Source organism: Phocoena phocoena, chromosome 21 (genome assembly GCF_963924675.1).
Source record: "Phocoena phocoena chromosome 21, mPhoPho1.1, whole genome shotgun sequence".
In the NCBI taxonomy this organism is placed as follows: domain Eukaryota; kingdom Metazoa; phylum Chordata; class Mammalia; order Artiodactyla; family Phocoenidae; genus Phocoena; species Phocoena phocoena.
Window position 1 is genome coordinate 9,934,311 of NC_089239.1, and position 24,567 is coordinate 9,958,877.

The following is a 24,567-nucleotide window of genomic DNA, read 5'->3' on the forward strand; positions in this document are numbered from 1 at the left end:
ACGGCACATAGGATTGTCCCAGACCAGGGCTAGAACCCGTATCCCCTGCATTGGCAGGTGGATTTTTAACCACTGCACCACCAGGGAAGCCCTCTTCTACTTTTTATTATAGAAAGGTAGGGAGAATTCAATGTGCCGATATCCGTTATTTACATTTAACAGTTGGTACCGTTTTGCCATATTTGCATCATCCATTTTATTTGCTGATGTATTTAAAAGCAAGTTACAGAGAGTAAGGCCGTTTCAATTCCCCGTATTTCAATATGAGCCTTCATCAAAATAAGGATATTTTCCTGTGCAAACACAAAATCTTTCTTACACCTAAGATGATTAAAAATATTTTTAGGTCATCTAACAGCCTGCACTTAACCAGACGCAGGTTCCTTAGATGGCGGCTTGGATATGGATCATTGGGTTTTACTCAAAACCCACATTTTGGAGCATTGCTGTAACTCTGATATCAACTCAAACTTCTCAGATTCGTCCTCCCAACCACATGGGGTGTTCCTTCTGAGAATGATTCTGGTGAATGAGACTGTCTCTATTATATGAGAGCCCCAATAATACTGCAGTGTGGCAGTGACTCTTCAGCAGCCTCCTTTTCTTTTTTTTTCTTTTCTTTTTTGACATTCTAGACTTTGGAGGTTTTAAAGATGCCCTAATTGTGTTTTAAGGTGAGAAGTTATCAGAACTCAGCATCACAGTTGGACTTCAGGAAAGGAAGAAAAGAAGCAAGGACAAAGCCAAAGTTGTGATGGAGCTCGTAAAATGGGAAGAAAGCAAGCTAAGTCATTTAATATCAGTGAAACTGACTTTTGCACATGAAATTCTAAGCTCTGTAATTCTGCTGCTTAAATAAATAAAAATATGGATCTTAGATTTTTGGTCAAAATGAGTTTAGCCGCCTTTATGGTTTGAGCAGTTTGCTTTCCATTCGACCTCTTTGGCAGTAGTTTCAGTGTTTTGACTGGAGTTAAAACCCTGTGCACCAAATGCTAACTGTAGGCATTAAAAGCAGCCATGAATCAAGGTTAAGACAGGACGTATCTTCAGGGCTCTGTGCCCTAAGATGTGCAGTGGGAATGAAAATTGCAGTTATTATACACATTTATTCCCGAAGGGAGCATGAATCTGGAAGAGCAGAAGCTGCCACTAAGACTCGGGAGTAGAAGATAAAATGTCCTTTTTCATCTACAGGACAAAAACTGATGTTCAGACTAAAGGTTTCCAAGAAGTATGCTAATCAAAACAGCTCTAGAATTATAAGCATTTGTGATGATGACATTAAAGCCTATGTTTTACTGATGACAACTAGACAATATTTTTCCTTTGAGAATCAAATACTTCACAGTGGTGATTCTCAACCACAGGGTTGCCTTATTTACCAAAGGATCAGTGGAACTGTGGGAGGAAGGGATAATACATCTAGATGGCAGAATATTAAACATAATTTGCAGTCCGGCTTAACACTGCAGAAGCCAAAACAAATAAATGACCATTATGATGAAGGTGCATGCCCTTATGAACATGGCCCCATCAAGGACATCAAGATGAAGAGAATGTGTATTATTCTATAGAAATTCAAACAGGATCAGCATTGCCCTGTGTTCAAAACACAGTCTTGCAGTTTACTACTGGAGTAATATTGAATACGTTACTACAACTTTTTTAAAATCTCAGCATCTTCATTAATAAAATGGGAATCTATCCCCCAAAAGAGTGGTTGTGAGGATTAACTAAGTAAATGTAAGAGAAGGTCTTTTATGACACAGGTTAGCTGCTATCCACGTGGCTTCCTCTGGTGGGGGCATTGTCAATTTGATATGTTATCACTCTAACAAACATATCTTAATGCCTCACTGTGGTAGCCAGCCTACAAGATGACCCCAATGATCTTTACCTCCTGGTGTAACATGGTCTTGTGTAGCCACTTCCACAAGGAATGAAGCCACTGTAGAACAACTAGGATACTGTGGAAAAGATAGCATATGACTTCCAAGGCTAGATCTTAAAAGGCTTGTAATGGCTCCTGCCTTACGTTCCCTTGGATCACTCTGGGGAAGGCCAGGTACTATGTTGTGAGGACACTCAAGCAGCCCTATGGAGAGACCCAGGTGTCAAGGAACTGAGGCCTCTGGGCAACACCAGGTGAGCAAACCATCTTGGAGATGAATCTCTCAAACCCTAGTCAAATCTTCAGATGACTGCACCCTGGGCTAAATTCTTGACTACAATCTCATGAAAGACTCTGAGCCAGAATCATACAGCGAAGCCACGCCTGAGTTCCTGACCCAAAGAAATTACAAGATAATAAATATTCACTGTTTTAAATCACTATGTTGGATTAATTTCTTTCTTTTTTTTTAACATCTTTATTGGAGTATAATTGCTTTACAATGGTGTGTTAGTTTCTGCTTTGTGGATTAATTTCTTAAGGAAGAATAAATAACTAATATACCTTCCACCTTAAGCTAGACTGGAAATGAGTAAGATCCACATGATCTTGTTATAATGCAATCAAAATTGTATATCAAGATGTTTTCAGGTTCATCGAGTCCCAATTTCATTAAAAGAGTTTTTTTTTAAATTAATATGTGGCAAGACCATTTTAGGAACAAACTTTCAAAATTAAAGAGAGTTTAGGCAGTAGGAAGATTGAGAACTAGGAAAGTAGGTGGGTTGACAGCAAGTAAAGCTGAGAGGTAATGCAGGAAAGAATCTGGAAAACAACTAAGTAGAAATTTTATTGACAAGATTTCTTCATATGAGAGCCTATAATATCGTATGTAGCCTAACCAGCCAAAATCGTCTATTTAAGAAGATTTGGCGAGATAGTTTTTGACAAAGAATAATCCAGGGTTTGCATGTGGCTTGGTGAAGCGACAAGTCCTCATTGACTGTGCTCCATTGTTCTAAAGCTCTGCCTGGGCTCCATACATAGCAGTGGGCTCAACCCACCACGGATACTGAATAAATGCGGCTCGTGCATCCTCTGTAGAGTCCCTCCCATATCCCATTACTCTGTCAAGTGAAAGACTGGATTGATATTCATTCTTTACCTGTGAGCTAAGAAGTCTGAAGGGTCATATGAGTTTAAGTGCATGAAGCACCAGTTATGTTTTAAAGCAGCTTTAGGCTCACAGCAAAATTGGTTCCGGGACTTCTCTGAGGATACCAAAATCTGAGGATGCTCAAGTCTCTTATATAAAATGGCATAACATTTGCGTATAACCTACACATACCCTCCCCTATACTTTAAATTATGTCTGGATGACTTATAATAGCAAATACAATGTAAATGCTATGTAAATAATTACCAGTGTGGCAAATTCAAGTTCTGCTTTTTGGAAATTTCTGGAATTGTTTTTCAAATGTTTTCTATTCTCAGTTGGTTGAGGCTATGGGTGTGGAACACACGGATACAGAGGGCCAACTGTAGACTTGAGGCCCATACATGTATCATAAAATTAGAAAATGTCCTTGGAAATTCTTTTTAGTGATTTTAGATACTTGCTCAGATGCAAGTTCAGTGCTAGAGGGAAATAGCAAAACATTCTTGATACTTCAAGGGAGTTTGCTAAATTTCACCAGGTCTCTTGCTGGTAATGAATCATATAAGTATTATTTTGTAACTGGAGTCAACTGAAATTAGAGAATGGATAGGCAAAAACACTCAGTGACTCTTGGAACTTTGGAGATTCAAAGCAATTTGTCTGCTAACTTGTTGCCGATTTGTAAGGAGAACAGTATCTTAGTTTTAACCAAACACAAGCCAATAAATTTAACAGTGCCCAGGGTTTAAATATCTACCTGATATGCCAATATTAAAGTAGATCTTTGCGGTTTTTTGTCTGTAAACAGTTATATGAGAAAATGTTGCCTTTAATTTAAATAATTAATTATGTCCTTGAACCAGGTGTCATTATGACACCACAATACTATAATATACCTTGCTCTTTGCCTCTTCTTTTTGTCTTTCCCCCTCTCTCTCTTTCTCCACTATTTAAATATGTTTATTATATTTAAATAGGTTTATTATATTTAAATATGATGTTAATAGATCAGCCTATCATTAGCAGCATTATGATTCTAGACTAAAGTTTGCATAAGCTTCCAAAGCACAGTAAAATAAGTAAGTGGATATTAGGTACATAGATACATGGGTAAGTATGTACCTAGGTAGGTAGGTAGACAAAAACAAACAAAACACATCCCTTCATCTCTACCCCACAGTAACAATCCCTGTGGACAGCTAGACACTACTGTCTCCTTCACACCAATGAGAACCAAATGGAGGGAGGGAACATCTTGCAACCCCTTCCTTTGGACTGGCTTGTTTCACCCAGGACACCTCCGGTCTCACAATCTTGAGTAAATTACCATTATCATTACACAGCACCATCACTTCAGTGTCAACCAACTTTGTCAGAAGAAAAAAAACAAATCTTGGTTATTTGTTAAAAACATAAATTCTTGTCCCTACACAGAATCTACCATTGATACATCAGATTTTCTCAGTGTAACTCTTTATAATCTGTATGTTTGACCAAAATTCCAGATAATTCTTATCATCAGGAAAGACCGGGAAATGTTGATTAATTGTTTCATTTTATTTAAAATGTATCTGATCATCTATCTGAACTAGGAGTTATGAGCTAGAAAACATCTCAGTTATTAAAAATGAGAAAACTGACACTTAGAGACAGTAAATGACCTGGGGAAGGTCACACAGCTAGAAAATGGTAGGGCTAGATCTTCATTAAGCCCCTGTATTGTGGCTCCATTTTTGTTACACTTCTCCACCAAATGTTTGTTTCCTACACAGCTGGCCACATGGCTGGTAATCAAGATAAAAGTTCTGGACACAGACAAAAAGTAAAAAATAACCTTCTCTTATAACTCATTGAGTCTTCTAACTCCTAGCTTCCTTGCACAGACTTCTAGAGACCTCTGGCTCTCTGGGCATTCTTTTGCAATCTCACTATAGTTACTGCTTTCCTTTTGAAGGGTCCAAGCTCAATATTATCCCTTCTTGCTCAGCCTCCTCCTTCCCTTATGACCCGTGTTTTAGCAATTATGGTTGGTGACTTGAGATGGACAACACACCAGTAATCCAAGACTGAGGTATAGGATGTAAAAATCCTTGAGTGTATAATGAAACCAGAGCTAGAAAACTGGACTCTCATGGTCTGAGACAAAACATCTCACCTCTTTCAGTCTCCCATGTGAATTACTTTAATCTGATGAGAGATTCTAGAGCTAGAAGGACTTAGACTGTCTGCTCAAGACCCTTATTTTAGAAGAAAGGGAGGTAAAATGTTAAAAGGTAATTTGGTAATTCAGATGAAATTGTAAAAGTGAAATATATGAAGTAATATGTTTGTGGGTACGCTGAATTTCTTTGTCCCTTGCCTAAGCTGAACTTACCCTTTCCTAGCCCATGCAGACCAGGAAGTAGCTCATTCTCTTTTTTGTACAAATAACATGCCAAACTTTGTACTGAGTGCTTTATATAAATTATATTTTACTGAACCTCAAAGCAGGCTTTCAAAATACATATGGCAATCTCCAATTGATTTATGGGGAAACTGACTTACAGATTAAAAGCCTGTTACTTTTTGCAACAAACAAGAATAAGGTGGAGAGAAAATTCACATTCAGAATGTTTTTTTAAAATTACAAAATATACCCCTTAGCCCTTTCTCAAGTAGCTGTCACTTCACAGCTCCACTTTATGTATAAATGCTTCAACAAAACACTGGAAAAAAATATATGCTAGAAAACAGAATGTATTTGTTTACAAAGCTAAGAAGTAGAACTGATAGAAAAGGCAATAGATAAAGGGTAAGAGATTATATATAAAGACTGTCCAATTGGCCAGTACAATGACCAGAATCCAGAGAGTGGAATGTTGACCTATCTTAAGAATATACTTAAGAAGTAGCACAGCAGGTGCACAAATGCAAGGAGTGCCAGTATGACTGTTTGTCAGTCAAAAAATACAGAGTGTTTATTATTTGCCAGGCACATTTACAGGCCCTGGGAATACAGTGTCTAATATTTGCAGGAACTTATATTTCAATGGGGAGTGTAAGGGTAAAGAAATGTGATAAACACATAGAATGATACCCACAACAAAAAGCTAATTTCAGAACTGATTAGGTCAATAAAAAATGTTAAATGGGGCTTCCCTGGTGGCGCAGTGGTTGGGGGTCCGCCTGCCGATGCGGGGGGCGTGGGTTCGTGCCCCGGTCCGGGAGGATCCTGCGTGCCGCGGAGCGGCTGGGCCCGTGAGCCATGGCCGCTGAGCCTGCGCGTCCAGAGCCTGTGCTCCACAACGGGAGCGCCCGCGGCAGTGAGAGGCCCGTGTACCGCAAAAAAAAAAAAAAAAAAAAAATGTTAAATAGGGTCACTTGATTACATGCGACTGAGAGGGCCCCTAGAGTGATAAGGAAAGACATTTGATGAGGAGGTAATATTCCACTGAGTCCTGAATAAGAAGCAGGTAGCTCTGCAAAAGTATGGGAAAAAGAAGATGGTCCAAGAAGAAAAAACAGTAAGGGCAAATACTCGAGATGGAAAAGACCTTGGGATGTACAAGGGACAGAAAGTATGTCAGTGTGAAGATTGTATCATCAACAACTGAGAGAATTAATATAGACAAATCTGGAGACATATTCAGAGGCCAGATCATGTAGGGCCTTATTGGTCACAACAAGATTTTATTCTGGATGTAAGGAAAAGCCCATGCAAGGTTTTATTTTATTTTTTTATTTTCTAACTTTTTATTTTATATTGGAGTAGAGTTGATTAACAATGTTGTGTTAGTTTCAGGTGTACAGCAAAGTGATTCAGTTATACATATACACGGACCTATTCTTTTTCAAATTCTTTTCCTGTTAAGTTGTTACATAAAGTTGAGCAGAGTTCCCTGTGCCATACAGCAGGTCCTCGCTGGTTATCCATTTTAAATATAGCAGTGTGTACATGTCAGTCCCAAACTCCCTAACTATCCCTTCTCCCCACCGTTCCTCTCTTGTAACCATAAGTTCATTCTCTAAGTTTGTGAGTCTGTTTCTGTTCTGTAAATAAGCTCATTTGTATTATTTCTTTTTAGATTCTGCATATAAGTGATATCATATGATATTTCTCTTCCTCTGTCTGACTTACTTCACTCAGTATGACAATCTCCAGGTCCATCAATGTTGCTGCAAATGGCATTAGTTCATTCTTTTTAATGGCTGAGTAGTATTCCATTGTATATATGTACCACATCTTCTTTAACCATTCCTCTGTCGATGGACATTTAGGTTGCTTCCATGTCTTGGCTATTGTAAACAGTGCTGCAATGAACACTGTTTTTCTCCAGATGTATGCCCAGGAATGGGATTGCAGGGTCATATGGTAGCTCTACTTTTAGTTTTTCGAGGAACCTCCACACTGTTTCCCATAGTGGCCGCACCAATTTACATTCACACTAACAGTGCAGGAGCGTTCCCTTCTCTCCACACCCTCTCTAGCATTTATTGTTTGTGGATTTTTTTGATGATAGCCATTTTGACTGGTGTGAGATGATATCTCATTGTAGTTTTGATTTGCGCTTCTCTAATAAATAACGATGCAAGGTTTTACATTGAATATGAACATGCATTGAGTTACTTTTGAAAATATCACTGTGGCTGTTTTGTGGAGAGGGATCTATAGGGAGATGAAAGTGGAAGCAGGAAGATATGTAAGAAGGCTCCTGCTAGATTTCCATAAGGATGATGGTTCCTGGGACTACAATCTTGCAGTTAGAAATGAGAAGTGGTTAAATTTTAGTTATATTTTGACAGGAGATCTGGCAGGACTTAACTCATAGATTGGATCTAGAATATGAAAAAAAGAGAAGAATCAAGAATTATTAACACCTAGATTTATAGCCTGAGCATCTAGGTTGCAATGGTAGAATCATTTCTTGAAGTGATGGGATAGTGTGGACAGGGGTGAAGGACTATAATTGATAGTCCTGCTTTGGCCAATTTGCGATGCCTATAGAACATCCTAGTAGTAATTATTTGACTATATTATTTGGTTCTATCAGACTTGGGCACTGGAGAGATGTTTGGATTAAATATTTTAAAAGGGTAGCAGAATACAAATATATCTGAAACCATGGGATTAAATGCCCTCACATAGTGAAAGATTATAGATAAAGAGGATCAGAAAGCTGAGGGCTGAGCCCAGAGTCTAAGGGCAATTCTATCAGAGATTTCATAGATAACGTGGACCTGTGAAAGAAGACTGAAAAGTACAGATAGTGAAGTAAGAGGAAACCCAGGAGATTATGGTGTCCTAGAAACAAAGGAAAACATGTTTCCTTATGGATGGAATAATGGATCATGTTAAATACTGTAGAGGGTGCTAGCAAGATGATGGAAAACTAACCATTAGCCGTGGGAAGATGGAGATTTATGGTGACCTTGTTAAGAACTGTTTAGATATAATGATGAGGTCCAAAGTCCAGTTGCAAAGGGTATGAGTGGGAAACAAAATGTGAGATGAGCACTTAGAGAACACAAATATGAGGAACTACTTTTATGATTTTTTTTCTTCCAGTAGATAGAAGCAGAGCAATGGTACCCTTACCTGGAAGCTTATACGAAGGTAAGGGACAGTATTTTTTTAAATGTTTTGAAAGAACCAATAAAGAGTGGAAATATGATGCATCAGGAGAGAAAGAGTTAAATTGCAGAAATTAAATCCTTAAGATGGTAATAGTAGATGGAATTTGTGGCACAAATTAACTTGGCCTTAAGTAGGAACATCATTTTTATTATAATAAGGGACACCATAATGTGGAAAACTATAAGGGAAACAATACAGTAGGGTGGTAGGATTTTTAGTCAAGATTAATTAATTTTCATCTAATCCCACTTATTGTGTGCAGATCATCAGCTAAGACAGTACGTGGGGAGTGGGTATTGAAGATTTGAGGATAAGAAATGAAATTGTCACTGTAGAAAGTAACTAAGTGGAACTTCCCTGGTGGCTCAGTGGTTAAGAATCCGCTTGCCAATGCAGGGGACACGGGTTCGATCCCTGGAAAGCCACAACTACTGAGCCGTCGTGCCACAACTACTGAAGCCTGCGTGCCTAGAACCCGTGCTCTGCAACAAGAGAAGCCACTACAATGAGAAGCCCACACACCGCAGGGAAGAGTAACCTGCGCTCACAGCAACTAGAGAAAGCCTGCGCGCAACAACGAAGACCCAATGCAGCCAAAAATAAATAAATAAATAAATAAGGAACTAAGTAAATTTAATAGGAAAGTTTATCAGGATAACCTGTCAGGGTTGATATTTCTTTTGATATGTGAACATAAATTTAAAGTCCAATCAGTGAATTTTCTCTTGATTGTTGGGCTACTCATTCATAGGTGCAAAATAAAAGGATAGTTGAGTTAATCAGGGTTAAGGATATTCCGGGTGAATAGAATTTCAGGTGAGAGAGGACAGAGAATTTCCAAGAGAACACAGGGCTGGATTAAAAAAAAATCTAGGTTTCTAAGGAAAGTGAGGACCTAGAGTGATTGATGTACAGTGAGAAGGTGTTAAGATAAATGGATTACAGATTTTCACGAGTTTGTCGAATTTTGGAATAAAAGTTTTAGCGCAGGTTGGAAGGAGAGAAGTTGGTAAACAGAGATTATTAAAATGTTTGAAACTAACATTTTGGGAGTAGTATAGGTATAAGTAATGATCACATGACTGGGTGGCCAAGTGAGACTGAAGGGAATGTAAGAAACAAGTAGATGAAGGTTCTAAGAATACAGGAATTGGATGTATCATCTATTTGCATAAGGAAATCTCAAAAAATCATAGCTACGGAGAGGGAGGCAACAGCTAGATGCCCTATGAATGGGGAGAGTAAATAAGATATCAGTAGATGACAGTATCAGAAGTGAGAGCTAAAAAAGTCTGATGAGTTGAAACTGAAAAAGGCTAGTGCTTTTTTTGTGTTTTTTTTTCCGGTTCACGGACCTTTCACTGTTGTGGCCTCTCCCGTTGCGGAGCACAGGCTCCGGATGCGCAGGCTCAGCGGCCATGGCTCACGGGCCCAGCCGCTCCGCGGCATGTGGGATCTTCCCAGACCGGGACACGAACCCGTGTCCCCTGCATCGGCAGGCGGACTCTCAACCACTGCGCCACCAGGGAAGACCAAGGCTAATGTTTTTAAGGAGGAAGGAGAAGAAATGGTTTTCAAGTAGCAATAGGTAACAGGAAGGGCACTTGAGTTATGTGGAGTGTAGAAGAAAAAAGTCTACATTCAAGGGGTTACAGAGATTCAGTATCTTCAGCACAGCCATGTTCCAGTTAAGTGAGAGGATAAAAGGACCATTCAAAGAAAGGGTTGAGAATAGAATGGAGCGTGCTTGTGCCTTTGGTCCCAAAGGATGCTGAAGGATTTGAGCAGGTGGGAACATTAGGTGTTGGGATCAGATCAGTGAAGGCAAACAATTGCAAAAGGATAATCATTTGTGTCATGGTATACCATACTGAAACCTGGATTTCTGTGGACATCCAAGACGTAGGTACAGTGGATTAATTCTGGAAATCAGAAAAGAGATTGAAGACTTTGAAGCAGCTTCTTGGGGGAAGGTCAACTCAGCAAAACATGGAATACTACAGATTGAGAATTTGGCTTTCCCCCTGAGTAAAGGGGCTGATTCGCCAATGCACAGAGGTGATTGTATGATACAATTTCATTTGAGAAATATGTGAAAGATATGTAGAAAGATAACTAAGAGGAAAACATTACTTCACTAAAGATAAAAATGTACTCTTTGCATCAAAAAAAATTTACTGTTCAGAAAAATTCTGATACCCACTAGTAGTAGAATATGGCTACATGGCTAATTCTGGGTCCATCCTTAAAAGTAACGTTGGTGAGTGAAAGTCTGTCCTCAGATCCCTAAGATCTGGTGGAAAGTAGGAAGTGGTCGTGAACATGACGAATGATGAAAAGATTGTCAGGGCATTGAACAAGCCAGGTATCCAATAAAAAGAAATTACAACTTCAACAGGTGCAGGTATCCAGGCTCTTCTGGATGTAATAGGACCCTTTAAGAGAGTAAAGGACAGATTGCTTGGGAAATCTGATCTTTCCTTCTAAAATTATCTTTCTAAAAATGCTATGGGTCTTGTGTTTCAGAATAATCTAGGAAGGTTATTAAAAGTGCATGTCCCCAAGTCTCATGTCAGACCCACTTAATAAAAATCACTGAGAATGGATCCAGAGACCTGTACATTTTAACATGCTATATATTACAACCTCCCCCTCAATTTAATCACAGGAAGGCTCAATAAGATCATTAATGTGCTAGCAGGAGATGCTTGGCAGGTGGTAGGTTTGGTACATTATGCTCTATTGGATAGAAGTGAGGCTTATCTTGGCTCGCCGGTAGATCCAGTGCCTAAACAGTGCCTGACACAGAGTGGGTACTCAACAATTATTCGGTGAATTAATGACTGAAGGAATAAATAGTTTTTCTAATCTAGATTTAAGCGTTCTGTCCTTTCAACTCCAAAGTGGGATATTATTATTGATTAAACACCTCTGTTTCTCAGTCTCCACCCAGAGACTCCCCAGCCAAATTGATCCATTCTAGTAAGGAGTTTCCCTATGCCTGAGCTCCTACCCACTTAACCTTCCCTCAATCTACTTTTATCTCTGATTTCCGACCCTCTTATTTTAAGCTAACTGACTTAGAAAGGGTCATCCCTTTGATCTGATTGTCCAAACTCGATGCTAATACATGCCTCTCCAAATCGCCAGTCTAGATTTTAGCCATTCAGTCATAAATTGGTCAGGACAGTGTCACCTGGCCTGAGAAACCCTCAGGGCTTCAATCAAATCTACCACGGTTAAACACGGCCAAGTCATGTCCACTTCCAGCAAAAGTATAAACAAAATTTGCCAAGGCTTAATGTGGTCATTCATTTCAAATAGTTGAAGAACCAACCCATGAGGAAGAAAATAAGAGTTATTTTGAGTTTTTCTAAGGGCAGATTTAAGACTAGTGGGAATAAGTTATAGAAAGAAGATTTTGTTTCAAAATAAAGGAGAGCAATATAAAATGAATTGGCATTTAACTGTCTTAAAGTAACCAGCTCCCTTTTGCTAAGGGAATTCAAATAGAAGCAAAATAATAATTTACCTAGAACAGAATCATAAAGCTCGAAGGAATTTTAGATATCAATTTGATATACTATTCCATCCTCATTCTTTTATAAATGTGGAATCGAAGGTCTAGAAAAATTGAGAACTGTCTAAATCTTCACAGTGTGTTATAGTTAGTAGTAGGAACATAACCTAACCTTAAGGCTTTGTACACACATCACTTCAAATTGTAGAAGGGGCACCTGCTTTGATTTATATGATTCCATATGTCTTATCTAAATTCTAAGACTAGCAGCCCCATGTTTTGAACTCCTTTTTCTTTTTTTGTTTATATCCAGAATTCTGTAGTTAATTAATTTTACATGGCAATGAAGTGAAACATGACTTTCAATTGGCATATTAGCAAACTGAAAAAAAACACCCAAATCTGCCTGGAAATAGCTCACGATAACCTGTTTTTTACTGACAAAGAAGTAGCTCTCTTTTTGGCAGGTGAAACAAATTAAATGGCACCCACCTTCTTGTTGTGTAGAACAGACTACTCCCCTTGGGACTGAGAATATGATTTTGCCAACAACAGAGAAAGGAAAGAACATTTACAGAAAGAACGTCTGCTTGTAGGTGATTTGTATGTGTAATCGCATTTAATTTCATTTAATCCACACAATGTCTCTGTGAAATGAATATTGTAGCCATTTTACAGATGAGGAAATTGTATCTCAAAATGGTTTACTGCCATGTTCAAAGCCCTACGGCTGATACATGGCAGAAAAAAATTTGAAATTACATCTTAGTTAGGGAGACCAACTGGTCTGATCTGCTCAGGACTGGGGAGTTTCCCAAGACATGGGAATTATAATGTTAAAGCTGGGAAAGTTCCAGGCAAACAAAAACAGTTACTCACCCTAAATCCAGGGAAAGGAGAAGGAAGTTCTTTCCCAAGCTCATCAAATGTCAGTGGGGAAAGGATGGGAGCTGTGATGCAGCATGTTAAGACATACAGATTTCTGGATACATTCTCTGTGATTTTGATTGAATGTGTCTGGAATCCTAAATTATTCTGATACACATGGTCCATAGGTTACATTTTTGGAAACATTTTAGAAGGAAAGATCAGACTTCCCAAGCAGTCTGTCATTCATACTCTTGAAGGGTTCTACTAGGTACAGAGAAGCCTGAATATCTACATTTTCTGGCGTGATTGCTATCATTTTATTTAAAGATCCTCATCATCCTGAAGCCTCTGTTCCAGCTGTGTTTGAAAGTAAGTGGACAAATACAGTCTTCTCCTTAGGAAAAGATGGAAAGTCACTCTATAGTCTTTGCAGTCAAAGGCCAAGGTTGAAGGACACCAGATATTCACAAAAGCCATTCATGAGATACCAGAATGATCCCTTTAGGCCACTGGTTCTCAGACTCCATGTGTATACAAAGCACATTGGGGATCAGATACAACATGCACATTCTCGTGTTCTACATTCTAAGAGTCTGATTTAACTGGTCTGAGGTAAGACCCAGTGAGATGGTTCATTTTATGTGTCAACTTGACTGGGTCCCACGGTTCCCAGAGTAAACATTATTTCTGGTGTGTCTGTGAGGCTGTTTCTGGATGGGGTTAGTATTTGAATCAGTAGACTGAATAAAGTAGATTGTCCTCCCTGCTGTGGGTAGGCATCATCCAATCCACTGGGGACCTGAATAGAAGGAAAGGCAGCAGAAGGGAGCATTCTCTCTCTCTGCCTGATGCATAAATTGAGAGATTGGTTTTCTGCCCTTGGACCGGGATTTACACCATCAGTTCTCCTGCCTCTCAGACCGTGGGACTCAGACTAGAATTTATACCATGGGATTTCCTGCATCTCCATCTAGCAGACAGTAAATCATGGGACTTCTCAGCCTCCAAAACAACATGAGCCAATTCCTTATAATAAATCTCATTATGATATATATTTCATATAATAAATATATATTATAATGTATACAAATTGTATGTTTATAGAAATACATACACACACATATGTATTATTATTAGTTCTATTCCTCTGGAGAACCTTGATTAATACATTTAATATATCCCAGAATATTTATTTTACATGCCGCTTCCTCTCCCAACTAGTTGATTATGTTGCTTTCTTGATTTCCTGATCTAAACCATAAACTTCATTCTTTGCTTATTCTGTACCTAACATGATACTAGACACGGGCTGGGGGAGGGGAGTTTGAATAATACCAAATTTCATAAAAAATAGATTGCAAACAAGTTAAAGACATTTTTAACCTAGTTGGCAATAGATTCAATCAATCATTTGCCTGTTTTGTTGTTGGTTTATCTTTTCTTCCTTTTTTTCTTTTTCTTTTTTTTTGCAGGCAAAATCCATTTTGAAACTGTCCCCAAAGAAAAGCATCTGGATGGTGAAAAAAAAGTTAGATTTGGTATTTTACTGATTTCTTCTTCTTGTCATTCATATTTCAATGCTAATTTTCTAAAGCCTTTTACACAAAACAGTTTTAAATTCCATACAAGGCAAATTGGACAAATTCCATTTCAGAACTGCAGTTGTGTTGACACACGGTAATCTTATTAGCAATAAAAGGATATTACCTATAATTGAATAGCTCTGCAATTAACAAATTTCAGAGCCAGAGAACACCATCAGTCTTCAGTTTTACATTTGTTTTTACTCACAGCAGGAAATGTTTGAATTAGCAACAAAACTATTAGCATATTCTTGCTCTACTAAATGAAAAAATAACTTAATAAAAAACTACTTCACCCAGAATAAATATTAACTACAGTTCATGCAGATAAGCTTTACTGAGCAATTAGGACTGTGTTATACTCGTACTTTAATAAATACTGTGTGTGTTTATTTCAAGCAGCACAACACCCGTGTCACTCCAAAATTCTGACTGGGTAAAATTCTGTGTTGATAATAAAGGCCAGGCTTCCATTTATTTAAACAAATATATAATTTGGGAAAAATAATTAAAGTATTCATCTGGGGAAGTTATATTTGGTGTCTTCATGACAGCTGTATAACTGGGTCATTCTAATATTATAACACAGATACACACACATAAACACACAACTATTTCTTTTAAAATGGATTTAGTTATGTTCCAGGACTCAACATCACCCATGGAACAAATTACATTAAAATTACAATTAACTTCCGCTCAACTGTCAGCAGAAATCCATGTTGCTGTGTACATACTGCCTTTTCCTCACTTTTATTAAGCCCCTTTCAGTTATGAGGGAACATAAATTGGAAGGATGTCGCTATGTCATCTACAGTATTAAAATGTACGAGGAACATTGACCCTGGCCTCTAGAGATTATGTGAAAAGCCATTTATATGCACAGCTGTACAAAGTGCCTGAGCTTAATGTTGAATTCCATGGAAAATCATCTTTGCTGCTGGGCATCTGAGGAAGGACAAGATTTAGATATTTAATGTGTCCCCTTACCAGACGAGCCCAGTCAGCAGTGAATTAGTGAACCAACCAGTACGGGGAGCTCCTTTGGGGAGTGACAGGTTTTGCCTTTAAATGCAAGGAGGGACCAGAGTTCATACTTCGTTGGAAACAGCAATGAGGGAAAGAGGCAGGAGGGTTAGTCACCTTGCTCTCACTGATGTTGTCTTCCAGAAAACTACCCCCCGATTGATTCCTCAGATTCCTTCCCTTCACCCATGCGTTCTTGAATGTTGGCTACAGCAATATCCCTTCATCCCCATCAACCTTTCTTCATAGACATGATCCAGTCTTGAATATCTATTTTGGACGTATTACTCGTATTACTGAAAAAACACTACTTCCTATTAAAAAACACAAATAAAAACAAATGAACCTGGCCATAGATGGAAATCTCACGTCAGAATCCAGCTGTGGGAGCTATTCTATAGCTCAGATTCCACTTGACAATTTACTGACTGACTCCGTCAACTTACTCTCTTCCGTGTGCTTCATCTTTCTCGCTTATCAAAATTAGGAAACTAGCCTTTTATTTAACAAGAGGAGATGATCATAACATCTTCACAGGGTTGTTTTGAGGTAGAAGGCTTGGTAAATGAAATATAGTAAGTATTTTAAAAAGTTAGCTATTTTCAAAAGACATTATAACTAAAGCTGGGATTTGTTTTTAAATTACCACACACGATCCTCTTTGTATTGAGCTGAAATCTGTGCCCTTGTCACCTTTACATCTTACCATATTGAAGACTCTCCAAAACCAAAACGAGATGCCAAGGAGTTAGTGTGTTTACTGTCATAGAAGGTGTTCAAGACGAAGCTGGTATTAAAGTTGCAGAAAGTATCTAAACTTTGAAGGTACAGTTGCACCAGGTCAGCTCCCAGGTGGAAGGGAAAAGAGATATGAGGAAAATGGAGGTGCGACGGGGAGTGTGAAACTACAAGACGGATATCAGAATCACTAGCGAACATTTTCAAAATATACATGTTAAGGCCTCATCTTGGGGGACAGGGAGAGGGATGAAGGAGTTAGAAGACAAACTAGCCCTCTTCTCCAGCCCTGTTTTGAAAATTACGAGACCAACGGTAATTTTGACATCTTGAGTGACATCTTGAGTCAGGACTGGAGATGTCTATCCAGATTGGTGAGTCTCAACCCTGGACACTTTAAAATCACCTGGGGAGCTTTTTAAAAAGTACTAATGATCAGGTCTCACCGCAGATCAGTTCAATCAAAATCTCTGGGAGATGGGCCAAGGCACTGAAGCTTTTAAAAAGCTCCCCAGGTGATTCTGATGTGCAGTGAAGTTGAGAACCAATGTTCTATAGAAACGTACTTAGTTAACCTTAAATGTTTAATCTGCAGACCTATGACTTGTAGCATTTCAAAATCAAACAGATGAAAATCTCCAAAGTAATAATTATTATATGTGTCAGGATACATCAACCTCCTCATCACCATCCTCACAATAATAATACATACCAGTTTTCATTTGAATAGTGAATAAGCTCATTCACATCTAAACAACCACAATAGCTGTGGTTTAGGAAGTGTAACTTACTTGAGCAAGCCTCCATAGTTGCCTAGAGGCCAAGCTGGGACTCTAGACCAGTTCTTCACATTCTTGAATTAGTACTGTTCCCATTCTGTCACCATCAGCTAGCTTCCCAAGTCCTCCAGTGCCTAATTCTGCTTGCATTAACAGATCATGCTCCCCCACAAGAGTTTAGCTATCAGTTATGACTCTAAGCCATGACTCTAAGCCGATCTCTAGCTTCTAACAGATGCTTTCAGACCAAACACCTTTTATAATTGCTCTTGTTGACAAACAGTGGTCCCCAGCACTGGTTACTAGTTATGGTTCAGTGAATCAAGGCTTTGATTATCCTTACAGTAATTTCATACATAATAATTCGTAATGCAATGAAACAATCAACTTACTTCCTTTTTTAAGGCAAGAGGCAACATTGTCTCTTACTTCAACCCACACAAATCAGATATTTTTTAAAATGTAGAGGATAATGAGAATTTTAATAGCCAAGTCATGGTGCTAAAATTGAGTTTGACATTTCTTAGTTACTTGCATCAGCAATTAAAGTGGTTACAACCCTTGAAAACATATCTAACGTCCACTTTCAAGAAGATGGAGTAGAATTACAACTAAAATTCTTGATTATATGTACAACAAATAGAGAAGATTCTGAAAGGTAGAGAAAAGAAAAAAGATTGACTAGGGGACTTGGGATCTGTAGAATAAGTAACACAGTGGTGAACTCCTGTGAACAAAATTCCTGTCAAAATCCCAGAAAGATATTTTGTAAATATAGAGAAGACTATTCTAAAATTCATATGAAAAGGCAAAGGAAATAGAATAGCTAAAACAATCTTGAGGAAGAATAAAGTTGGAGGAATCAGACTATCCAATTTCAAGGCTTATTATATAGCTACAGTAATTAAGACTGTGAGTTATTGGTCAAGACATAGACATATAGATAAATGAAACAAAATAGAGAACATAGAAATAGACCCACACCAACATACCCAACTGATTTTCAAAAAGGATACAAAGAAATTCAAAGGAGAGAAGATAACTTTTCAAAAAATGGTGTTGGAGCAATTGGACATCCATAAGCAAAAATATCAACCTCAATCTAAGTCTCATATCTTATGCTCAAGATTAATACACAACCAATCATGAACTCAAATGTAAGATGAGATGTTATACTATAAAACTTTTAGGGGAAAAAAACATAGGAGAAAATCTTTGGAATCTGTGACAGGCAGAGTCTTAGACTTGAAACCAATAGCATGATTCATAAAAGGAAAAATTGATAAGTTTGACTTCATACAAATTAAAAAATTAAAAACTTTTGCTCTGCAAAAGACCTTGTTAAAAGGATGAAAAGACAAAGTACATTCTGGAAGAAAATATTTGCAAGCTATATATCCAACAAAGACTAGCTTCTATAATATGTAAAGAGTTGTCAAAACTCAACAGTAAAAAACAAACAATCCAATTAAACTATGATGAAAAGATAAACACTTCACTAAAGAAGATATACAGATATTCATGTCAAATAAACACATGAAAAGATGCTCATTATCATTAGCCATGAGGGAAATGCAAATTAAAATGATAATGAGATATCCACTACACATATATCAAAATAGCTAAAATAAAAAATGGTAATAATTTGGAGAAACTGGATCACTCATACATTGCTAATGGGAATGTAATATGATAGACCCAGTTTGAAAAACAGTTTGGAGGTTTCTTAAAAAACTAAATCTGCAGCTATAATATGATCCAGCAATTGCCCTCCTGGGTAGTTTTCCTGGATAAAAAATAATGTTCACACAAAAGCCTGTACATGAATGTTCATAGTAGCTGTAATCCCCCGAACCTAGATATCCTTTAAAGGGAGAATGGTTAAACAGACTGTCTCACACTCATGTCATAGAATACTACTCAGTAACAAAAAGGAACAAACTATTGATACACACAACCTGGATGAAACTCCAGAGAATTATGTAAGTGAACAACACAGTCCCAATGGTTTACATACTGTAGGACTCCATTATATGACATTCCCCAAAATACATGATTGTAGAAATGGTTGCCCTGGATTAAGAAGATGGCTGCAGGGGCGGTGAGGGTTCGAGGGTGTGTGGCTTTAAAAAGCAACAAGAGGGATACTTGTGGTGATGAAAATATTCTGAATCTTGACTGTATCAATATCAACAGCCTGATTATGTTACTGTACCATTGTCTTGTAAGATGTTAACATTGGGGAAACTTCTTAAAGGGTACATGATGTCTCTCTGTATTATTTCTAGGAGCCGCATATGAATGCACAATGATCTATAAATAAATAGTTTCACTGAATAATATATCCCTTTCCTCAATTTGAGCTTCATACTGAATTAATCAACTTTGATGTTATAATTCATTTGTATAATGTTTTAGAACTGATAAAGATATGAAAACTTCTCTAGTGTTTACTGTATCTTTCCCACCATTTGGCAACCATAGATGAAAAGTCTTCATGTTCAATGGGTCTTGGGGATTACAAGAAATATTTAACACTACTCAAACTAAAAAGAAAAAACAAACAAAAAAACTACTCATGTCACAGCCCTTTTGTTTTTCCAAGCGGCAATTCTCACTCTTCTCCTCCAAGTACTGAGTCTTATAGTCATTCTAACAGATTGCAAAAGGGACAAATATTTACATTGATATTTATTGAGTTCATATTATAATTAAGAAACTGAACTTGGTTCTGTGGCCTTGGAAAGAAGGATCACATAAGGATCCATTCAGAACCTACAGGGAATCAATGAAACTCTCTAGGCTTGGAATAAAGTTCAGAATTCTATTTTCATACTTTCTCTTTTTGCAAAAATATAGTGGTATTGGGCTTCCCTGGTGGCGCAGTGGTTGAGAGTCTGCCTGCCAATGCAGGGGACACGGGTTTGTGCCCCGGTCCGGGAGGATCCCACATGCACGGAGCATCTGGGCCCGTGAGTCATGGCCGCTGAGCCTGTGCGTCCGGAGCCTGTGCTCCGCAACGGGAGAGGCCCGCGTACCGCAAAAAAAAAAAAAAATATATATATATATATATATATATATATAGTGGTATTGAGTTAATTTTTATGGAGCTCTTTCTACTTTAATTACTTTACAAGTATTAATAATTCAACCCCACAGCAACTCTAAAGATGAAACTATTTTTACAAACATTTTACAGTTAATGAAAGTGAGACATAAAGTAGTTATTAATTTGCTTAAAATCATATAGCTAATAAGTTTAAAAGCTTAATTATCATCCAAAGATGCTTGGCCCTGAAAATTACACTATTCAGCATTAATAATATATAATATTTATCAAATCACAGCATAATATAAGCTTTTTGCCATATCTGTAGGAATCAAAAATAATCCTGAAAGATCATTATAAGCTGCTGTAATGATATTATTAATCAGTCTGTTGCGTACATGTTAGCCATCTTAAATCACAGTCACACTAGTGAGGGATATGAAAACCTTAGAACAAAATAAGTAAAATGAACTTCAGTTTTTCACTGGTGATATGAGTTAACAGAAATGTATAATCCATGCTCCAAGTGATTGTTGGCTTGGGAAATTGGTGGCCAAACTGGAACTCACTATGGATCTTTTCTGTTCCTGATCTGTTTCTGTTAAACCAATATTCGGTGGTACAGTAAAATGACTACCGTTAGGACATCTGCCCCTGGACACCCTAGCTTGTCCCATAGAGCCAAATGTATCAAAGCTGAAAGGTGATCCATGGTTACACTGGAGAAGACGAGTGTTCCTTTTTGTGATACTAGGTTAGAGGGTCTCAGAACAGTATATTTGTGCCCCAATGTAATACAAAGATTAAGAAAAGGTCATTTCACAAAAAAAGTACACACTTCGTATGTGTATGATCCCATGTATATAAATTTCAAAAATAGGCAAAACAAATCTGTAGGATTAGAGATTATGAGAGTAGTTACCTTTGGACGGGGGTAGTAACTAGAGGAGAGCAAGGTGAAGGGGGCATCTTCTGGGATGCTTGGTAACGTTCTATTTCTTAACCTGAGTGTTGGTTACAAGGGCGTGCCACGTGGTGAAAATTCATTGAATTGTTCATTATGATGTGCACATTTTTATGTATGTATATTACTCTTCAATAAAACGTTTCCTTTGAGAAAACAAAACAAAACAAAATAAAAGAGAAGGTCATTTGATTCCTCTTTTAAACAGTCAATCCCTAATTCCATGATGTATCCAGGGGACAGGGCAAGCATTGGATGGCTTCTTCCTTCCTCCAGATGAACTTGTCCAAAAGACTTTTAGGGCCTCATACAAATGAGTTTCTGCCTTTTTTTTTTTGGCTCCTTTAGTGCACCTGACATACCAAGACTGTGCTGATTACCAGACTCAAGTTGCATACTGTTATTGCCATGTTGCACACCTGTAAGATGAACGTATACAATGCACCACGCAGAGGCTGTTTGCATATATGTTTTGCCATCTAGCTACAAAACTAAAAGTTCTAACATTTTGACTCACAGCCTTTTGAATTATTATGAAATAATAATTTTTAAAATAGCTGCAGAAAAAAACACGAGACAAACTTATTATATTCAATTCAGCATGTATGGATATACATATATATGACATAGATTTCATTTTCTCTCAAACACATTTCATTTATTGTCTAAGATATTAACATGTTGAAAATATTTTTTGTCAAAAAACTACAAAAAGGTCAAGAACCCAGTGATCCAAGCAAAATTCATAATGAGATTTTTACACAAAGAAATCTGTGACTCCATGAAATAATGATTTGCAGAGATAGGATGCAGTGCATCTTATGCTGTGGGTGTTTTTCTTTCATGTGTTGGGCTATGTACAGGCAGATACAAATTCATTGTTCTCCGTATCAGATTTAAGCTTCTTGCAGAATGCATTCTGATTAAAAGTGAAGCGTTGAACTGACAATCAATGAGTTGCCCAAATAATCATCACCAGTTTCTCCTAGAACATAGAGGTTCTGTTTAGTTGGTGCTGAAACTTACTGGCTTTGTAATAAAGATTCATTTCAACTTTTCAATGTCTTTCTGAGAAGGAGACCCACTCATCACCTTTATCTCTATAATGACATGTTGCTCAGAGCTACTAGAGAGCCACGGAAGAATGGATCCTGGTTAAGACCGGTCCTGGATCAGCATGATTGTGCTGGGCAGTATCAAACCTTACTGAGAGGTTCAAAAATCAGATTGACCACATAACATGCCTGGTTACTAGTCAAATATAAACAAAGCACCGCAACTCAACCTTAACCATAAAGCTATTAAAATGGTGCCATGTTTCGCTCTGTCCCTGGCTTTCTACAAAGGCTGAAACGGCTCATGAAAGCTTATGACCATCAAATTTTAAACCCTCACCGTGCAGGGCAAGATTAGACTATTTCAGTATGACAGTCACTAAGCAGGTTCCCTTGATATTGAGAAAGAATGCCTTGTTCCAAAATTCCAGAGCAGTTATTTAATTAAAGGCAATTATAACAAAGAACCAGGGAACCCATAGAGAGGAACACTTCTCAGAGTTATATTGTCAGCACACACCTCCCTCCAATGGTGATTTAATCTCGTTCCGAAGCATTTCTTTTTAATTTATATACCTAGCGATACGATATATGAAACAAATAACTCAAGGCTGAGTACAATGTTCCAAGACCCAATGTAATTTACACAGAAAGCTGGATATTTATTACTGAAGCTAGAGGTTATTAAGTTATCTGAAAGGTATGGACTTTATTTCTGTTTTCAAGAAATAGAGATTTATATTGCTTATTTATTCCCAGCTGTTGAATATCTGAGTTGTGCTCAGAAAAGAGATTAAAAATATTTGATGATACCAGTGGCTGATATGCTGTTAGCAACTTGGGGAATTTCACCCAATTTTTATCCAAAATGCGTTTCTGAGTAAGTGTGTGTATGTACATGTCTGTGTTTATACATCTGATTATGAGTGTCAGACCCAATAAAAGACACATGTTTTGACAGCTGATCATGAAATAGTCCATTGTTTTATTTTCTTTTTGAAATGTGAACAACTCCATTTTTCAAGATCTTTTCCTGACTTAGATTTTTTTCCATTGGAATAGTACAAATCCTCATAGGAGCCCTGACCACTAGACTAAGTCCCTAAACCCAGATTTCATCATAGCCTTGTTACAAACTATCTGTGTGTCTCAAGTGAGCCATTAACCTTTTGGTATCTATATTTTCTCATTTGTAAAGAAGAGGAGTTGGATTTTCAGAGCCTCATTCTATGTTTATGAATTGAGCTATAATGAATTGGGAGTCATTCCTGGCTAGCCTTCCTTTTAGACGTGGAGAAGATGAATCTGAATTGTTGGTGCCCACTCCACGTTCCAGGTTTCTTATTAACGCATACACATACTCATTCCACAGAATTTTGAACAAAAGACCTACTAAGGGTGCTTATTGATGTACATATACAATCTCAGGAATCACAGGCTTGACAATGACTAAAACCCGAAGACAGTTTTGACACATGTATTTATTGTTGAAATGGAAACAGCTCCAGGCTATATATCAATCTTTTCAACCTCTTGGGTAGTAACAATGTCAGCACAAGATTATGGAAAATGAAGATATATACTATAAGGATAGATCACTGTCTGTACATAGAGACATACAGCTATATTTCTGTCCAAAACTTTACTAGAGCGTGCTTCAAGAGGTGTGGAAACACCTGAGAGTTCGAGCATGTGTTCAGAAATCTTGGCAGCGACTGAATCTTGCCTGTTAGTTTTTGTGCTGTGACTGTAGGCTATGTCCTCACTTAAAGTGCCCATAACCAGAAAAGTCAAGGAGTCCTGGAGGCATGGAAACACTTGAGGGCCAAGAACCAGAGGCCTTGAGCTCTAGTCCCAAATCTAATACTAACAAGCTCTGGGTTGAAAAGCAAGTCATTCTATATTCTTTGGCTACAGAATTAGGTGAAGATACATTATATGAATCTTCAAACTAAAATTAGATTATCTCCAATACTCTCTGATATATCCTCTTTTGTACAGCCATTATCTCTTTTTTATTCCTTTTTAAAAATTTTTATTTTTATACAATTTTTAAAAATTACATTCCATTTACAGCTATTACAAAATATGGGCTCTATTCCCTGTGTTGGTACAGCGCATCCTTGAGTCTATCTTACACCCAAGAGTTTGTGCTTCCCACTATCTCCCACATGATGTCCCTCACAACCATTACCTTTTATGTGTAGGGTGATGCAAAGATGAATTGGTTGAGTCCTGTAAAATTTTTCTATAAAGTGGATTCTAAACCAAAGTGCAGAGAGCAGCTGTTTCTTCTAGATCCTTCCCTTCTCCTTT